Source organism: Macrobrachium nipponense, chromosome 20 (assembly GCF_015104395.2).
Source record: "Macrobrachium nipponense isolate FS-2020 chromosome 20, ASM1510439v2, whole genome shotgun sequence".
In the NCBI taxonomy this organism is placed as follows: domain Eukaryota; kingdom Metazoa; phylum Arthropoda; class Malacostraca; order Decapoda; family Palaemonidae; genus Macrobrachium; species Macrobrachium nipponense.
This window is the reverse complement of record NC_061089.1, coordinates 22,519,509-22,540,151: the sequence shown is the minus strand read 5'-3', so window position 1 is coordinate 22,540,151 and position 20,643 is coordinate 22,519,509. Positions and strand designations below refer to the sequence as shown.

Here is a 20,643-nt window from a genome sequence, read left to right as displayed (position 1 = left end):
GAAATGGCCGTTGAACGACCACCGGGATTAATTGAATATGAAGGTCTCACGACCATTTCCTTTGTATTTTGGGGAAATCCAAATTTGCTTTTGTGAAACCAGTGGCATTTTTAGGGTCAATGACGAGTCATCCGTAGTTTTTCATGACGTTTGACCTTGATTACGCGCTTATATTTTTGTATATTATTTTTTTTTATTCCTCGTAGAGAGTGCTTTTACCTGAATACTTATAATAAGTAAAAAAAATTCCTAGAAAAATTGTAATATAATAGCAATTTTGGGTTTCACTGATTGTATCAGTAGCAAAAACCCCCCCCCCCCTTTTTTTTTTTTTTTTTCCTTTTTTTTTTTTTTTTTTTTCAAAACGTTAGGTACTGATTATTATGAATATTTAGGGCGAATATTTAGGGCGAACGTAGAAGCAGATGCAACTTAAATTCCACAGGTTCAAAAGTGCTTATGCCGTTTTAACACTTTCTTAGTAGGATAATGTCGAACAAAACTGATAATGCCTTTTTAACACTTTTAATAATAATGGAAAAGTGACAATGCCTTTTTAACACTTTTCTTATGATAATAAACAAAAGTGAGAATGCCTTTTTAACACTTGTTTATGATAATAAACAAAAGCCCATCCTCATATTTAGATACGAGGCTTTTGTGTCTTTGCTGATGAAATGCTAGAGAAATGAGCACCTTTGCTTCTTTACTTTTTTTTTTACTTTTTCTTAAGGTGTTTTGAACAACTCAATAGAATTTTTCAGCATTGAGGTTTCACCCGAAGAGCTCGCTCAAGAATCCTGGAATATTTCGGAGTTTGTTAGTCAAGAAAATTCTCTTAGGTGAACTTCGATATATGTGACTGCACTTCAGATATTATGAGGCAAATCAGGAATGGTGGGTTCCCAGGATTCCGTAATACAGCGTTTGCTTTGAAACTTTATTCTTTTATAATGTAAATTGTCAATCTAATTCTTAGTTAATGAGAAAGTAGAAGACTGTTGCTATGGCAACCAAAGTAACACCAATCGATCATTAATTATCATGGTCTCATCATCATCTTCATCGTAATTCGCAAGTAGCTTTTAATAAAGATATTGAATATTAAAACAATTTGTGACGTCCTCCCCTTCCCGTTGCATTCACGCAGATTCTTGTGTTCATAAGACCTCTGCACCTAAAGCACCACCCCCACCCCCCTTCCCCACCGCCAGCCCGATTCTCAACTGCTTTCAGGTTTTGCGAGGGCGTTTGTATAAGACAGGGCAACCTCTACAACCCTTCACTTTCCGAGAAACCTTCATAACTTATTCACTACGGTATTACCGAGAAACCTCCTCGACAGATCTACTGGCCTTTACCAAAAAAAATTCAGGGGGCCAGGTAGCAAATGGGGAACCGATTCTGCAAATCCAAAAGAAAAAACAAGTTGAAATAATAACGATTCTCCAATTTCGATGCTATGATTAATATATATATATAATATATATATATATATATATATATATATATATATATATATATATATATTATATATATATATATATATATATATATATATATATATATATATATATATATATATATATATATATATATATATATATATATTAAATGCTACAATTCACAGTAAAATGAAAATTCTATTAAGGAAATTTATTGTTACCTAAGCGTTCACACTGGAAAACTCTAGCCAATCCTCCTCCAGAACAATAGAAATTCTCTCTCTCTCTCTCTCTCTCTCTCTGCTCTTCTCTCCCTCATCTTCCTTCATCCTCCTCTCTCGCTCTCTCTCTCTCTCTCTCTTCTCTCTCTCTCTCTCTCTCTCTTTCTCGTTGTTATACTGATTCCAAGGACAGCGACCAAACAAAAATATTTCTTTTTGGTCCGAAAGCCAGAACAAATCCATCACCCTCTACCTAATATCTCTGTCCACAACAAACTTGTGTTGGTTTCCTTATTATTGTTTCACTAATGAAAACATGAAAACGGTAACTTTAGAAGTTGGAGATTTCCTTCAATACTTTTGTTTTTCTTTAACAAAGGAATTCATCTATAAAGAAAATAACAGCTATGCTAATCCCGGACGGATTCCTATCAGCGTTGCGTTTTGGAAAACTGAAAGAAAAATGAATTTCAATGCATCGGTCTAGGAGTTCATTCTCGATAACCATCTGGGCTCATTCCAATTATCTCTCTCTCTCTCTCTCTCTCTCTCTCTCTCTCTCTCTCTCTCTCTCTCTCTCTCTCTCTCTCTCTTAAATCCATTATATTACTATTCGTTCGAGGTTTCCCTGAAGTTAAGTGGCTGTTATTCCATTCTAACCCTAGAAAAAAATAGTTCAGTTTTACCTAGTGAGATGTTTTACGAATTTGAATAGGTTTATCGAGGATCCCTCTAATAGGATACTGCGGTTATTGGTCTACACCTATTGAGTAAATTTAACAGTTTTATAGTGAAAGCTATTGAATGAATTAGTGTTTCTTTCTGAGCTCCTAATTGAGTCCCAAGTCGTCAGGTTTTAATTTTATTGTTTTTGCTAAAATACTTAAAAAATTAATTTATTAGTTTTACTTTAAAATCCATTTAATAACTGTACTTTCGATTTCATTCGTTCATTTGATTTTCGTGGTAAAATTCTCTTTAATGATTATATCATTCCTAGGTGTCCTATGAAGGGAAAAATGTAAAGAAAGAATAAACCTCTAATAAAATGTAATGTTGATCATTGTACTGTAAATATGTCCACAAGAAGATGAAGGAAATAGTTCGTAAATATAATTGAATATATACCAACTTTATGAACCCTCATCCCAGTAAGTCAACATTTCATTCTCAAGAGAAACAAAAACACTTGTTAACGACGGAGGCGCCCCAAGTTTCAATCTCTCTTAATTAACCCTCACATATTGACTGTCAGATCATTGTGCCCTCGATGCATCCGGTGATAATATATATATATATATATATATATATATATATATATATATATATTATATATATATATATATATATATATATATATATATATATATATATATATATATATATAATATGTGTGTGTATGTATTTATGTATGTATATATATATATATATATATATATATATATATATTTATATATATATATATTACATACATATATTTCTAGGGTTTTAGGTACTTTTGAAACAAATGTATTGAATGAAGACTCATCTCAACAATGAAAACATGACCTATGATGTTGCAATTACAGTTGGATAAAAAAACAGTGTTTCTAAATGTTTAATCATCTCTACTCTTAGGTATTACAGTCCATTTATTTTCGTTTAATGAATTTAAGACTAATGTGCTGATGTAGTACAAATATTATGAAGAGTTTTATAAACTTCAGTAGTTGTGAAGTTAAGCATACTTATGTCAGTACCCAGACCTATCTTTTATTCCATTTGTAAAACAGGACTCGTTACCTCAAAGGTGTTCCTGAGACAAGTCGTCAACTGTTGTGGGTTAAGCAAAGCAAAGAGAAAGAAATTATAATTTCACCAATTTAAGAAATGCCTGTAAACTGTGCCCCAGTTTTTGACGAAATGCAGAGGACATCATCAGCGGCTATTTAATTCCCCAACCCTCTTTAAAACACAACGCTATTTACCTTGCTTATTATTATTATCCCCTTATCATTTTCCGCTCTTCCCCAAATCATATAAGGGCACCCCCGCCCCACTCCACCACATCTTACACACTACTCATTTTACTTCCCTAAAAGTCCAGTACACTATTCCCTGCTATCGCATTCTACTACTTCCTGGATATTCGACAACTTCCAAGACTAAAGATCCAATCGACGAAACTTCTGCGTGATTTATTCACTACCTGTCTGTTCCTAGGAAAGCTGATCGGCAGATAACATCGTTAGGGGAACTTCACACTATAAACCTTGTAGGATATTCTTTGTGTTTAGCATTCATTTGGCTATACACACACACACACACACACACACACACACACACACACACACACACACACACATATATATATATATATATATATATATATATATATATATATATATATATATATATATATATATATGTATGTATGTATGTATGTATGTATATATATATGCATGTATGTATTATCTATATACATATGTACATATGTGTAAGTACAATTTCTGTCACTAGAATAGGAACAGGAAAAAAGTGAAACAAATGAGTGCAAAATTTTTCGCTTTTAATCTAAACTTATCACGATATGCAATTCCTTTACCATATAGAACTCTCTCTCTCTCTCTCTCTCTCTCTCTCTCTCTCTCTCTCTCTCTCTCTCTCTGCTCTCTCTCTCTCTCTCTCTCTCTCTCTCTATTCATTTATCTGAATCATCAGCTTAAAAATATGCAGCCCTCAAAGATCCAGAAGTGTCGTCACCGGCAGACGTCATTCCATTATCCGCCTCCCTGGAATTCTTTGATGAATTCCAGTTGCGACAATTGCCTCTTTCTCATCCTGACTCTTCAGTAGCTTTTTCTCTTTCTTTATTCAAATGTTCTTCACTTTGCTTTGAAGGTTTTTATTGAAATGTTCTTCACTTGGAAGGTCTTTATTCAAATGTTCTTCACTTGGAAGGTCTTTATTCAAATGTTCTTCACTTGGAAGGTCTTTATTCAAATGTTCTTCACTTTGAAGATACGCCATGACAAATAATATTTTAGTAATAATGGCTTCCATTGTCAAATTGCTATGAAGGACATTCATTCTTAACTTTTAATACTCTGGTGAATAATTCTCTCTCTCTCTCTCTCTCTCTCTCTCTCTCTCTCTCTCTGCGGTATTGATACCATTTTGTCGTCATCTGGAAACGAGCCAAGCCCACCAACCTCCGTCTAATTTCTCTCATCTAGAAATAAGGTTTTTTCTTTGTCACGTCCTCTGCAAATGAAAACAATCAACCCTGCAAGGTCAGATTATCGCTTATATTCATTAAGTGTTTGTACTGCACAAATAGATGTAATTCTTCAAACAATTATTGGTAATACTCACGTATCCTCAAAATCGTCACGCTCTCGAAAACTGAAACACGAAATATTGTAGATTTCCCCACCAGCCAGTCTGCATCATTTCAATAAAATTCTATTAATCAATGCATTTCTGTACAATTGTATTTTTCCTTTTGCCACCAGATATCTCTCTCTCTCTCTCTCTCTCTCTCTCTCTCTCTCTCAAACACAAATATGCTTGCTAATACTCTCCGGGGTTAGATATAGTAAATGATTGTTATTTCTCTCTGACCTTTAAGAAAAAAACATCGATTTTTGACCACCAGGAAATTTTTATCGGATTTAGAACGATTTCCGAGGATTCAGCTGATGGAAATCTAGCTTTGTGTGATCCCAGAATTAATTGAAATGAAAGCTTTTGCGGGCAATTTTTGTGGCGTTGTGGACAGGTCCAGTGTTTGCTACTGCACAACTATTGCTTCGCTAGTTGCCCAGTCCACAATATTTATTTTCTTGTTTGGAAGCTCAGCGATGATTTCTTTTTCACGGCTTGTGGTTTGTTTTAACGTCTGTTAACTGTAAAGTTGGACTTTTTTCTCTTTTTCTTCAAATAGAGAGACGGATGTTGTGACAGATAGATAGGGAGAAAATGGGGCCGGTGGCCAAATATAGAGGGAAACAGTTTTTAAATTCTTCTGAAGATGATGCTGTGTACGTATTTTGAAAATTATTACATTTCTCCAGTAAAAAACGGACACCATGTTATTTATTTCGACGCATTGATCTTGACCCTGATTCACAAGTAAATTAAGATAGTGCGTGAATTCGTACACGTGGAAATATCACTGGACTCAGATATATCAGGATTGATTTTCGGTCAATATTTAAGGTTAATTATGAGGTACATTATGTAGTGATTCCTAATGCTGACGTCATGACAAGGCTCGCTGACGTCATGACAAGGCTCGTGTGTTTTGCAAAGCATCAGCAAAAACCCCTTATTATTTCATTCATATTCAGTCGCCGTCACAAGTCCTTGTGAAGGATATCTTCTACGTAAAAAGAAAAAAAAAAAAAAAAAAAAAAGAGGACATTCAGTAACTAGTTCGTTCTTCAAAGCTCACAAGACTACGTTGTTGCAAAGGATCCTTCAGCCTCGAATGAACATCCGACTTAATAAATGGCAATTCTAAATAGACAGATAGGGAGAGAGAGCGGTTGTCATAGCATAACGCAAACCAAGTTGAAAATACTCCTTCAGAATCATGTGAAACCGTACTAGACAGGAATATCAACTGGTTTACAGTCTAGATTCATTTTAATTAAGGTTATTTAGATGTAACGCCAGACAGCACGCCCCGCCACAAAGCATCCGAAAAACCCTACGTCATTATCTCATTATCGTCGCTATTATAATTCCTTAAGAAGAATATATTATACGCCAAAAAAAAAGAGCAGTTATTAAATCGTTCTTCAAAATTCACAAAACATGCACCGTTGTCAAAGGCTACCTCTGTCTGTAAAGGAAAATCAATTACAAATGGCAATTCCCTCCAGAAGCAGTCTCAGATCTCCATGAGTCGATGACACAGACCAGACTCTTCCCTCAAATTTCCATAACCAAACTGTGAACAGCCTCTCGCCTCTCCGGCGGCGCTTATAAACGGGGAAGAAGAAACCCCCTCATCACTTTGCTCTTCAAGAAACCCTCCAACTTTATTCATTAGGGTCTTCTGCCTCTTGAGAAAAGCCCTCATACACATGCAGGACTTTACGGCTGGAGCGCAGGAGGGCAGGTGGCCTTGACATTGGGGCCTTTAAAGTCGTGCATCTAATGGAAGGACTTCAAAGGAACTCTGAGGATTGCAGCCTTTAGGGTATTTCTCAGTGGGTCCTGGTCGCTCCCACTTCTACCCTCTTTACATTTATTCGGCAAAGTGCGGGTAAATGTTCTTGGAATTTGTACCTGTGATTATTTAGTGTTGAACTTCATAATGTTCTGTATAAAGAGAAAAATGTCATGATGGTTTCATCTTCATCCTGGCTAAAGAAATGTTTTTATGGCTTTTGGTCATGACTATAGCTATTTTCGATGGTTAAAGTAAATATACACACTAATTTCCATTTTCACTATTATGTAAAGTATAATACTCATGAAACAGAATGTGCATTAGACAACAAAACAAGTCGCTAGAAGACATTTTACATTTATCTTCATAAAATTATCATCATACGAAGAAAATTATTCTACTTTTCTCCTTGAACTTCACATGATTCTATTTTCAAAACAACTATATTTATCAAAAGCTTATATTTGCAATTCCTGTTAACAACTTTTATCAGCATTCATCTTTTCTACTCTCAAATATATCCGTTATGTCACAAAAAAAATTCGTTGATATTCATCAAATAAACTGAGCATAATATGTCGGAAAAAAAATATGTCAGGTAATGTAAAACTTTATTTTTCGATCAAAGTTCTTTATCAAATACAAAGGGAAGAAATCACTAGGCAAGATAGTCGGTGATCAAGACCTGTTATAATAATACCTCTGACACGCGCGGTATTAAGATTAAATACTCACCATATATTTCTTATAGAAAATGATTAGTTTCATATAATGAAAATTTGATGTAAATGAATGTAAAATATCTCTCAGTGACTATTTTCGTCTAATGCAGCTTCTGTATTATGAGTATTATACTTTAGGTAATACTTTAAATGGAAATTAGTGTGTATATTTATATAAACGAAAGAAAATAGTGATAATCATAACCAAAAGCCATAAGACACCAAATTATGATACAATTCTTCAGCTAGTGTGAAGGTGAAACTATCATGCTATTTTTCTCTTTATGAAGTATCTTTCTGGACCTTAACAAGTTTAAGTCTATCGGAGTTATGATTAGTTCATTATTAACCAGCTCCAACCACCCGAACCCCTCATAGGGTCAATCGTAGTTAGAAATTGGATGTACTTTGGTGACCTAATTACTGTTTATGATTTTTTTGCGCACAAAACACACACACGTGTGTACGTATACTGTGTGCAAGTGTGCGCGCGTGGATTCATTAATCCGTGTTTCGGACACTTCTACTCGGCGAAAAGTTCCTGGTTCGATTCAGAGTGAATTGGGATGTTCTCATTAAATACCACTGTATAATGTGTTAACCCAGCGAGAGAATATTGTACCTGGTAGTCAGTTATTTATAGAGGCTCGTAACTTTAGTACAGATGACACTATTTTCACGTCATCCTCCAAAATGACTTTCTGATGTAAAGGATAACAAAGCTTTCTCTTCCCCAAGACAGGAATATGCTAAACTATTTTGGTCACGTGTTCCCTGAGTGCTATTAACGTGAAGGGTTTTCAGGTTACGATTCCTATATTGTTTATTAATGATCATGTCGCATGTCTGCAACACTTTAACACTCATTCTCTCTGTGTGAGTACGCATGCGCTCGTTAATCGCCAGTTATAACACCCTCTACTTCTAACGAAGCCAAATGCGAGACCAGTTACTTGCGTAATTCCATTAGCCACCTCCCTGATATTTTTCAGGGGAATCCATTAACGCCAATGGCGTCACTCTCGCCCTGACTCCTCCGCGGCTTTGTCCTCCCGTAGTCAATTGATCAATTCTAATGGAAGTCGGCGATTTATCGAAAGGATTTCGGAAGTAACTCTCGTAGGGAGTGCAGATTTACGGTGAGGAAAATCCTTATTCTTTCGGTAACCTACATTAACTCCATCTCTTTACCACGTCTCGCCAGCTGAGCTGTGTCAGCTTGGGTGTCGTTCTTTAAAATGAGAGTTTCAGACATCTCAAAACTATTTTTAGGGATGCTTATAAAACTGTGATAACTCTGCTGCTTTACCATCTTGGTTTTCAAATGGGCAAATAATTAAGTTTCGCGAGAGTTTGTTTTCCTCTCTTCCTTACTAAATATACACATTCTCTCTCTCTCTCTCTCTCTCTCTCTCTCTCTCTCTCTCTCATATATATATATATATATATATATATATATATATATATATATATATATATATATATATATATATATATATATATATATATATATATATATATATATATATATATATATATATATATATATATATATAATATGTGTGTGTGGTTTCTATTTCTTGCTTTTTGCGAAAATCTCTGTTGTGACAAAGATCGTGCCTTGAAACTTTCATTCTCCTTTGATGTTCCTATTATTCCTATTATGTTTAAAATTTCGGTTTTTTATTGTTGTCAAATATATTCCGAATGCTAAACCTAATAGTTTGGTAGTCCCGAAATTAATGCAAGACTTGAGAGAGGCAAAGTTACGGTATAAAGCTGTGTCATGAGTGAATTACAGAAAGAGAGAGGGAATTTATCAAAATAAGTATAATAAATCATAAGAAAAAGTTAAAAATAATATGTGATAGTAAATATATTAGAGAAAAGAATGCTTATATAATACGTCAATTATTAAGGGAATGCATTTTGTACTCTCCTTCTCTTGGGTCAGTGGCTTTCAGAAATTTCCCTTACCAAGAAGGGTAAAAAAAAAAAAAATGGGCCAGTTTGTGCCCAGTACCTTTTCCGTCAAATGAACTCTTGTATCGTTACTTTCTCTCCAAATAAAAACAATCACTCCAGTCGATCCATAGAAGACTTTTCGTTCGTTTTATTTTTACTTTCGTTCATTTGCCTTGTAGACGAAACCTCGTCCACAGTAATGGAAGTTATCATGTACAATGTGCTAAGAATCATTACCGATCTTCAAATCCGACATAGATGATAGAAGCGACTCCCAGCCTACAAAATCCTTTGAGGACTGCAACATACCTATCCTGAAGTCACAACCCTCTCTCTCTCTCTCTCTCTCTCTCTCTCACACACACACACACACACACACACACACACACATCCAATATTTTTACCAATCATGGTAAATTGTCGTAGAATAAATCACCTTTATTCTCTTTTGACAATCGGAAAAAAAATGCTATCTTTTCCTTCCCCAAACGCTCTGATCATGGCAACGCGCCTTCCCCTTGTTGATTGCTTTATTGGTTTTCATCTGACCAGTCCCTTTCTTTCGTAATTTGTGGCTGCACTAGTAAAGTTCTTTCTTTTCACACACACATGCACACACCTGTATTTGACTACATATATATATATATCTATATATATATATATATATATATATATATATATATATATATATATATATATATATATATATATATATAGGCACACACACTCAAAGCTCCTATTGGTCTGGCGTAAATTCTTAGAAATCAGTCATTCAGTCTTTTCCACATCTGCCTGATTTTGTGAGCTCGTTCACTACATAGCTTGATTTTGTCAGAACTACTGATGGAGATCCATGCCTGACCTTTAAATAAATCAGAGGAAAATCGAAAAATTCTAACTTCTGTGCTCATTGTTTCTGACTCGTCTAATTGCTTGTAGAATTCCAGATTGTCTCTGAAGAATGCTGAAATTCTACCAAACATAACTAGAAGTATCTCAGAAGTACCAAATGAGAATTCTAACTTTGAGCATTGTAATTTATTATGTTTCTCTCCCTTGCAGATTCTTCAGGTCTCCAGGGAACTCAAAGGGACCTAATCTTTTGGAATACCATCTTTATATCTGAGGAGGTTCTCTCTTCACTTGTCTTATGGCTGAGTTTAATTCTCTCTCTCTCTCTCTCTCTCTCTCTCTCTCTCTCTCTCTCTCTCTCTCTCTCAGAATTAAACAAAGATTGGGATAACATATTCGTAAGTGATGATATACAAATAAATACAGATATATTATATAAAATATTAGAGAAAATAGTGGATAAATATATACCGAGGAAGAAAATTAAACATCAGTCATGCATACCAAGAGGCAGAAGGATCCTGTTCCAGAAAATTGGAAAGTGGAAAAAAGATCTTGCAAAAAAAAAAAGAATACATGGAAAGTGATGGAACTAAAAAGTAAGATAGAAAATGCAGAACAAAATATTATACAATCAAAAGAAAATAAAAAACTGGACTTGGAAGAAAAAATCCTTGTAAATATTAAACAAAACCCCAAACTATTGTACTCATATGCAAAAAAGATGAATAAAAGAAGAATAGAAATAGGCCCTCTAAGAAATGAAGGGAGATTAACGAATGTAAAAAAGGAAATAGGCAACATATTAGCAGAAAGATATAAGAGAGAATTTACCACTAGAATTGATAATGAAGATAATGATACAGAAATAAAGGATGAAAATAGTGAATATTTATCAAACATAGATATTAACGAAGCTGATATTGTGCAGGCTATTAATGAAATTAAAAATGGATCAGCAGCTGGGCCTGGTGGTGTCCCTGTTATTTTGTTAAAGGAAGTAGTTCATTCTATCGCAAAGCCCTTTGCAATATTATTAAGGCAAAGTGTAATTACCGGCAAGATTTATGATGAACATAAATTAGCATATATTACCCCTACTTTCAAAAGTGAATCAAGACTAGAGGCAAGTAATTATAGGCCTGTGAGTCTAACATCACATATTATGAAAGTGTATGAAGGGTAATGAAGAAAAATATTATGAAACATTTAATAAAAAATTATTTGTTTAATATAGGACACATGGTTTTGTACCGGAAAAAGTACACAAACCCAACTTTTAGTCCACCGTGAGAACATATTCAAAAATATGATAAACGGAAAAGAAACAGATGTGGTTTATCTAGACTTTGCAAAAGCTTTTGACGAGGCAGGCCATAATATATTAGCGAAGAAAATTATAAAACATAATATAGGGGACAAAGTAGGACGATGGATAAAAGAACTTTTACACAACAGAAAACAGATAGTTATTGCAAACGATGAGAAATCGGATGAAGCTAAGGTAATATCCGGTGTGCCACAAGGTACAGTGCTAGCTGCATTGCTGGTTTGGTATTATGAGTGCAGACATAGTAATGTTAAGGACTCGGTAGTGAGTAGTTTCGCCATTGACACAAGAATATATAGAGAAACTACTTATGATGAAGATAGGAACTCGCTACAAAGAGACCTTAACAAAGTATATGAATGGGCAGAGGTAAATAGGATGGTATTTAACTCTGATAAATTTGAATCATTAAATTATGGAGATAGGAAGGAAAGCTATATGCATATAGAGGATCTAATAACGAAACAATCACTAATAAGGAAACAGTTAAAGACCATGGTGTGATGTTGAATAGGAACATGTTATGCAATTATCAAATAGTAATTCTATTGGCAAAATGCAAAGCAAAAATGGGAATGTTGTTACGGCACTTCAAAACAAGAAAAGCTGAACACATAATTATGCTTTATAAAACGTATGTTCGTAGTCCACTTGAATACTGCAATTTGATGTTACCCACACTATCAAAAGGATATTGCACAAATAGAGTGTACAAAGGTCCTTTACAGCTAGAATAGAAGAAGTTAAGGATCTTGACTACTGGGAAAGACTACAATTTTTAAAATTACATAGTCTATAAAGGAGAAGAGAACGCTACATGATAATACAGGCATGGAAACAGATAGAACGAATTGCCGAAAACATCATGGAGCTAAGAATATCAGAAAGAACAAGCAGAGGTAGATTAATAGTGCCCAAAACTATACCAGGAAAACTAAGGAAACCACACAGGACATTAATCCACTACGCACCAGCATCGACAATGCAGCGTCTATTCAATGCGTTGCTAGCTCATCTGAGGAATATATCAGGAATGAGCGTAGATGTGTTTAAGAATAAGCTCGACAAATATCTGAGCTGCATTCTGACCATCCAATATTGGAAGATGCAAAATATACCGGAAGATGAATTAACAATTCTCTGGTAGACATTAGAGGTGTCTCACACTGAGGGACCTGGGGCAACCCGAACAAGATGTAAGGTCTGTAAGGTCTGTAAGGACCGTTAGTCTAACACTTCCTTCAACTTGTTTTGTTTCAGGTCGCTCTTCATGGATGCCACTGGTCGATCGTTGGTTAGAACCTACCTGACAAGGAGGGTGTTTAAAGTCTGAGTTCAACAGTTATAGTCGGTAAGCAGGGTCCTTCATCCTTCAAAATATGGAGTTCTTTCTTTCCGTATGCATCTGAATTCGCAACTTTAACAGCAAATAGTTTTGTGATTCATGTTTTCTTTATTTACGATGAAAATATCAGTTTGCCAATCCTGTTCTTACTTCAAGCCAACATCTACGAGTACGAGTATCTCGGTCTTCGACTTTCCACATGCAACATCCCATAGGGGGGTTAGTCGTAGAACTGGATGTCGCCTATCCAACCCAGATGCATCCAACATAAGAAATCATTCTTTGCAATGTAAAACTACCATCCAATACAAAGATTTCTCTATAATTGGACAGGTCAACAACCATAAAGAGCTATTTATTTTTAGAGACATTGAAAATTAAACAACTTGTTCTTGTTTTAAATACCCAGTCCTCGGCTGTTCAACTTTTTTTATCTTGACTTTGTTGTTGTTCTTAAAGCCTCTTATTGTTTACTTTTCGTTTCTGCCTTCAGTTTTACTCTTGACTTTGCTCTGACAGGTTAGCTCCACTCCTTTAGTTATTTATTATTTTTATTATTATTATTATATATTTTTTAAAAAATCCTTGTAGATTAATGCTCAATTCCATGTTTTTTTATGTAAGTTGTGTTTTAACTTAACTTATTGTTTTAAATATGGTCTTTTAAATTGACTTTTAGATAACTATTTTTAATTTTATGATTTTTTAAAAGTTTTAAAAATATATTTTATTTACATCTATTGTAGAATTCCCTGAGGATGCAATAATGTATTGCGAAACGTCGGATTAAATGTCAAAATGTCAAATTCCTGTGTGTTCCTGCCTGCCTTCATATACTTAGTGTGACTGTGCCGAGTGGCCCCCTGCTGATTTTGGCTATGTATATATATGTATATATATATATATCTATATGGTATATATATATATATATATATATCTATATCTATATCTATATATATAAATCTGTATATATATATACATATATATATATAGTATATATTATATATATATAGATATAGATATATATATCTATATATTATATATTATATATATATATATATATATATATTATTTACATATGTGTGTGTGCGCACGCGTGCATTTATATAATATATATATATATTATAATTATATATATCTATATATATCTAATATAGTATTATATATCTAATATATATCATCGTAGTAATATCTTATATATATTACCTATATATCACTGTATATATATATGTATATATATATACATGCTATTTGTATATACATATATATATAATAAATATTTCTCATGCTCCCGTATGTATATATTTATATATATGTGTATATATATATATATATATATATATATATATATATATATATGTGTGTGTGTGTGTGTGTGTGTGTGTGTGTGTCTCATGCTCCCGTAAGCAAGAATAATGTATTCATGTATATGAGTACGGCGAATATCTTTACGTAAAGGTAACCAAAAAAGCCTCCGTTCCGGGGTGCATTTTATAAGAATCTCTAGAAAAAGACGAAAGAGAGAGAGAAAGAGAGAAAGGAAAAGAAAAGAGTGACACCGAGAAAGGAAAGAGGAAAAACTGGCGGAATATGAGGGCGCGGAGCGGAAGCCCTGTTGAACTTCCATTCAGCTCCGCCATTCCTTTCAGCTGGGCATCTTTATCTTGCGACATGACAAGTCAAAGGAAAATGCGTCTATGTATCACGGCATGTGAAGGAAAAAGTATCTACGTATCATGACATGGGAAAGGAAGAAGCGGGATCTATGAATCTTGCGACGAAAATTGCAATATACATTCATACATGCATACCTACATACACACACACACACACACACACACACATATATATATATATATATATATATATATATATATATATCTATATATATATATATATATATATATGCATGTATGTATGTATGTATGTATGTATATGTATCTATGCACTGTGTGTGTATATAATGAAATTATTTTTGTTTGGAATAAATGTAAATTAACTATGGAATATAAGTCATTAAAGATACCCATAATAAACGCTCTTGTAGCATCTGTCTGTTCAAGCTGGGAAACTTTTTGTTTACTGTGCTGATGACGTCATCAATTTTAATTATGAATGGCAGCTGCAGGGCTCGACGTTTACGTTTTCATTTACTTGCCAGATGTCACTTTTGTCAAAGTGACAGCTTAAGTTTCGGCAAATATTCATTCAGTAAAGGAGTTTTTCTACTTCGTCGTGGAAGCTTCTGAAGTTAATGAGGTGCAATAATAATTTTTTCTCTTCTCTCTTTGCCTCCATACGTAGCAACTTCAGTATTTCACAAACAACAAAGTTGCCGACTAGTCATTTCTTTATTTACGTAGACGCTAATTTCCTCCACTGTTGCCATTTGTATGGGCTTTAATTCTTACACAAATGTTGGTTTCAATACGTTGATTATTGTTTAACTCTCACCTTAATTAGTTGAGAAGTTACATAATCTAATGGAAAATAATTAAAAAAGGAAATTATATTTTATGACTTTCACTGTGTCAAAAGTCTCAATAGAATTTGCTTATGACTCAAGGCTCCATGGGAGAGAGTAGCTCTTTAAGACGCTAAAAACAAAAATGGCAACTCTTTTACGAAGAAAAATATCGAATACACAAATATCTGGTATTGGGTGATATATATGCAAGGTTTGGCAGGAGTGTACGTAGAATAGCCATCAGTGATGCTTGTATCTACTAACATATACCTGATTATGTAACTGTCCTTAATGATAATGCTCATGTTTTGGCAACAATTTTTACAGACAATGATTTAATTATTATCAATAACTTAAAAAATTATGATAAATACTCTGATAGTAATATGACTTATAAACAGGGGAACAGCAGAGTATCAGAGGTAGATGTACGTACAGGATCATCAGATTTGGTTGTAAATATAGACTAGACTCGTTCCAGGTGCACCAAATGCTGACTTTGACATCTGATCATGCTCCAAGATCCCTGCAAATGTATGTCAAGGTATATAGAATATATACCTTGATGTGTGTAAGTAGTATTAATTTGGACTGTGTGTCAAAACGTGCCTCCAATTTGGGTGGCCATTCATCCTTGATCGGGTATGAGAAGAGGGGAAAGTTGGTGAAAACCCTAGTTGGATGGTATATTAACCACGAAATATTTTCCAGTCTCATTTTAGATAAGAACTTGGATATTGATAATTATGATAACATAAATGACTTTCCTCTAATGTATCTGAAGTGTTGTATAGTATTTCTAAGGCGTGTTGTAGAGAACTAAGAAATTCTAGTGAAAATGCGGGAGCGCCTTCTTAGGGACCATGATGATTCACGGGTTTGGAAATCTGTTGACTGGAAGGGTAGGTTCTGGAAATCTGTTGACTGGAAGGGTAGGTTCTGGAAATCTGTTGACTGGAAGGGTAGGTTCTGGAAATCTGTTGACTGGAAGGGTAGGTTCCAAGGTGAGAATAAAACAGGCATCAGTCATTTAAAAACTTCTTCCAAGAAGTATTAAACCCAATGGAGGTAACACAAATGGACGGTGATATTCGTTCATGTATGAGTACTATCCCTCTGTGTAGTGGATGAGCCAATAAGTAACCCCGGAGGAAGTTCAGTCTGAGTTTGAAAATATTAAGCCAGACAAAGTCTCTGGTCCCGATGGTGTTTCTCTCGTTGTTCTGAAATTGTTCCCAGGGCAGTGGATGATCACTCATGCTGCTGTGTTTAATACTCTGTTTGGTATTATTTTACAATGGTTCTAACTCATTATATAATAATTACAGTATTATAGATGCATTTGGCATAAAAATAATTAAACTTTGTTTCTGAACATTTTTGGGGGAAATTCACCATATCCGAGATATGAATGTATATATGATCACCATCCTCGAAAAATTTCTAGATGTTTTTGTTTACTTTAACACGGACATAGTTTGTGTTCTGATGCGAGTTTGTTTTTGTTTAGAACTGCATTGTGGTTCTGATGCGAATTTTTTTCCCTTAAAATTGCATTGTGGGTAGTTACGTGTTATGTCTAGGAGTCACGTGACCTGGTGAAAATCTTACAGGTGTCAGACATTTTATCTTGTCATTTGGTTCGAGTCTTTCATAGAGTGAAGATATGTCTAGTATGTGTTCGTCTTGTAACTTTGATTATTTTCGCTTAATTCATGATTTATATGAAATTGAAACAAAGTATATTGATTTTTTAAGACAATGTGGAGTGTTACCTGCAGCAGTACAGTGTTTTAAGTGCAATAAGCTGTGTAAATATTTAGAAAGGTTTAAAAAAATTTGGCGCTCCACGGTTATCTTTCTGACAAGACATAAAAAAGACAATATTATTTTATTGTATGTGATCGGAAAGGCACATTTTTAGATAAAGTTGAATTGCCGGTATGGAAATGGCTGGCTTTTGCCAGTTTTTAAGTGAATTCTGGAAACATCACCCTATTAAATATTTGAACATCACATCCAAGACCAGTGTTGATTGGAGAAGTTTTTGTGGTTTTTGTAGTGAGGTGACTCAGTTTTGGTACAATAATCAGGAGTCTATCGGTGGTGTTGACGTTGAAGTCGAAAAAGATGAAACCAATTACTCATAATAAATACCATAGAGGTCGCCCTCTTACCCAGTGTTGGTTGTTTGTGGTATTGAGAAAACCTCAAAAAAATTCTTTGTCGAGGCATTAATTGATCCCGGTGCTAACAATCGCAAGGGTGAAACGTTCATTCCTTTGATTAACCGTTATATTAAACCAGACACACTCATTTATAGTGATTCATGGCGTGTTTATAATAAAATCAAGTGACAGATACACTCATTTTGAAGTTAACCACACGGAAAATTTTGTTGATCCCAATAATTGTAACATTAACACAAAATATGGAACAATTATGGCGAGATATTAAGGAGTGGATTAGAAGGCCTGGCATTAAAAAGGGTTTTTGAACCCATTTTACTAGGTATTTATTTAGCACTACCAAGATTGTTTTACGCGGTTTTTTACTTGTAGCTGCTAAGTTGTATCCACCGTTCAAGTGACACCCAGCCACCATCACCACCGAGGGAATCATTTTCTGATGACATTCCCATCTCGAAAGTCCACCACCTTCCTTCGCACGAGAGGTAAGTTTGATTGACATCAAAAGCTTGGGTAGGACAAGAAACAAGACAAACCTGATGAATGGCTAAGCCTCTCGGCATCACATAATAAATCAGCGAAGATAAAGTGTGACCCAGGAAAATGTTTATTACCATGGTAAATCTAGGTAATAACTCCGCCTCGGGTATTTCTTTGGGAATTACAGTTTCCTATAGTATTTGGGTTATCAAGAATTTACCGTTATTTTTGGGAGTCAACTGTAATGAACCACCAGGGGCAAGCACTAAACACGGCGAAATACATTTGACTCCCCAATCCCTAGCGGCTGTCGTATTCTCGGGAACGTTCCATGCAGACCGTGCGGAGTTATTGCCCAGAATTACCACTCCTTTTATAAGTGACTGTTAAATGATGACAATCTATCCAATTGCATAATAATTGTTTTTGCAGAGTGGTAGCAGTCCCATTCAAATTATTTTAATACCGTTGAGAGAGAGAGAGAGAGAGAGAGAGAGAGAGAGAGAGAGAGAGAGAGAGAGAGAGAGAGAGAGAGAGAGAGAAAGGCATTTTGGTTATACAAGCTGTAATAAAGGTTTTCGTTCGCTCGACATGATCATTTAAGGTACTTTCGAAGTGGACTTCTAGCAGTTAAGGAAAAATTGAGCTGGCAACGCTATGCGGTATTTATAAACCTTTGTTGATAAGTGCTGAGCTAAGCTCATCTAGCCAGCTGGATTCCAGTGTGAGGTTCAGAGGAAAATGGCCCCCGAATGTTAGACCAAGTAAGGGCCAGTACTAGGGCTTACAAAAATTGACATGAAAAGCAAAAAATAGAAAAAAAAATGGTCAAAGAACTCTTCGTCCTGTTGTTGTACGAGACTTTAATTTCCATCTGTTGCTGAGTTTTACTTTTTAGAATAACTCGGGTTTTTAACTCCTTTCTAAAGATGTATGTAAAGCTGTTGTCAAAGTCGTTCTCTTGCATTGCTACAGTCAGAGAAACTTTTGATTTCAAGTCGAATCTGTCTCTTAAGCAACTTCGCGTAGCTTCAGACTCTTGTAGAGGGGTAGTTCCGTCAGTGAACCTCGCTCGGAGCACTGTAGGTATGTATTACTTAAGGTTCTTTGCAGTGTCCCTCCGGCCACCAGACCAGCTGCAATCCCTTTCATTCCTGTTAACGTACCTCAGTTTATATTCTCTTTCTTCCATCTTACTTTCTACCCTCTCCTAACAATTATTTCATAGTGCAATTGCGAGGTTTTTCTCCTGTTACACCTTGAAAGTCGTCTTTACTCTCTCAACTTCCATTTCATCGCTGAATGACCACATAGGCCCCAGCTGTTGGCCTCTAGCCTAAATTTTATATTCTATTCCATGTCGCTTCAGACATTACCTTTGAATTTCAAATAGTGGAAAGTGCTTATGAAGCCATGCATCGAAAATGCGTGAGTTATGTCATTTTATTTCTGACGAGTGTACGATGGTTATATCATCGTAGACTTGAAGGCCTTGACCTGAACCATTTTCACAAGTTAGGTTTAGCCTTTCAACACGATGTCAAATTTGTGATAAGTGCGTATTGTTGATTTGTTGTCCTGATTTGATTATTACTCATTCTATCATCTATCGGCGCCAGTATACCTAAACAGAGAGAGAGAGTGTGTGTGTGTTGTGTTAGCTAGCTAGCTCCAGTCATTGCCCCTCATAGCTCGTAAGTCACTTGTGTTTTATGTGAAACGCCTGACTTCAACTCGCCCGTAAGTAGCTATCATTCCTGTTTTTTATATTGTTAAAGAGGGGTACTCATGATTTAATTGCTTTTAGATGGCCGAAAATCTGGGCGGGTTTTCTTTTTATTTCGACTGGCAATTAGAGAATTATAAAGTGAAGACATTCACGTCCAGCTTTCGTGTAAAGCGTTGTTGAAACTCGAAAAAAACCTTAGCAGTCTGCCTAAGCTACAGCTGTCCAAATACAGACCTGAAATAACAAAGTTATATGAGAAAAAAATTCATGCTTCATGCTTGGCAAGCAAAATGGCCATTACTTGTATTGATTGTACTCTCTCTCTCTCTCTCTCTCTCTCTCTCTCTCTCTCTCTCTCTCTCTCTCTCTCTCTCTCTCTCTCATTTCACTTGTAAGTTTTGCTAACTATGGGCCAAATTTCTTTCTTCAGTCTGGACTTGGTCCACTGTTGCAGGTGACCAACTTAGATCTGCAGGAACTGTCTAGTTTCCAAGTTTATTGCTATGAAAAAACATGTGTTAATTGTTTTTTTTTTTATTGTTGATTGTACAATATAATTTGTCTGGCCTGGTACAGATATGAAACAAATTACTAACACGTTAAATCAGATAATTTCTGGTGTGTTAACTTATCACTGTATTAGTTAGTGATCATCCTGACAGAAGTGTTTATCAAATAAAATTTTTGTGGAAATGGCGCCATATTCTTTGCAATTCGACCCCTGAAGGACGGTAGTG

General features: G+C 35.0%; 1 long non-coding RNA gene across 2 annotated transcripts in view; it reads left to right on the top strand.

Moving 5' to 3' along the window:
- The window catches only part of LOC135223510 (uncharacterized), a 757,812-nt gene that overhangs the window by 733,150 nt on the left and 4,019 nt on the right, over nt 1-20,643 (top strand). For both annotated transcript variants that reach the window (XR_010316520.1, XR_010316519.1), the window contains exon 4: nt 12,957-13,047. This is a non-coding gene — a long non-coding RNA (uncharacterized LOC135223510). The remainder of the gene's footprint in view (nt 1-12,956; nt 13,048-20,643) is intronic.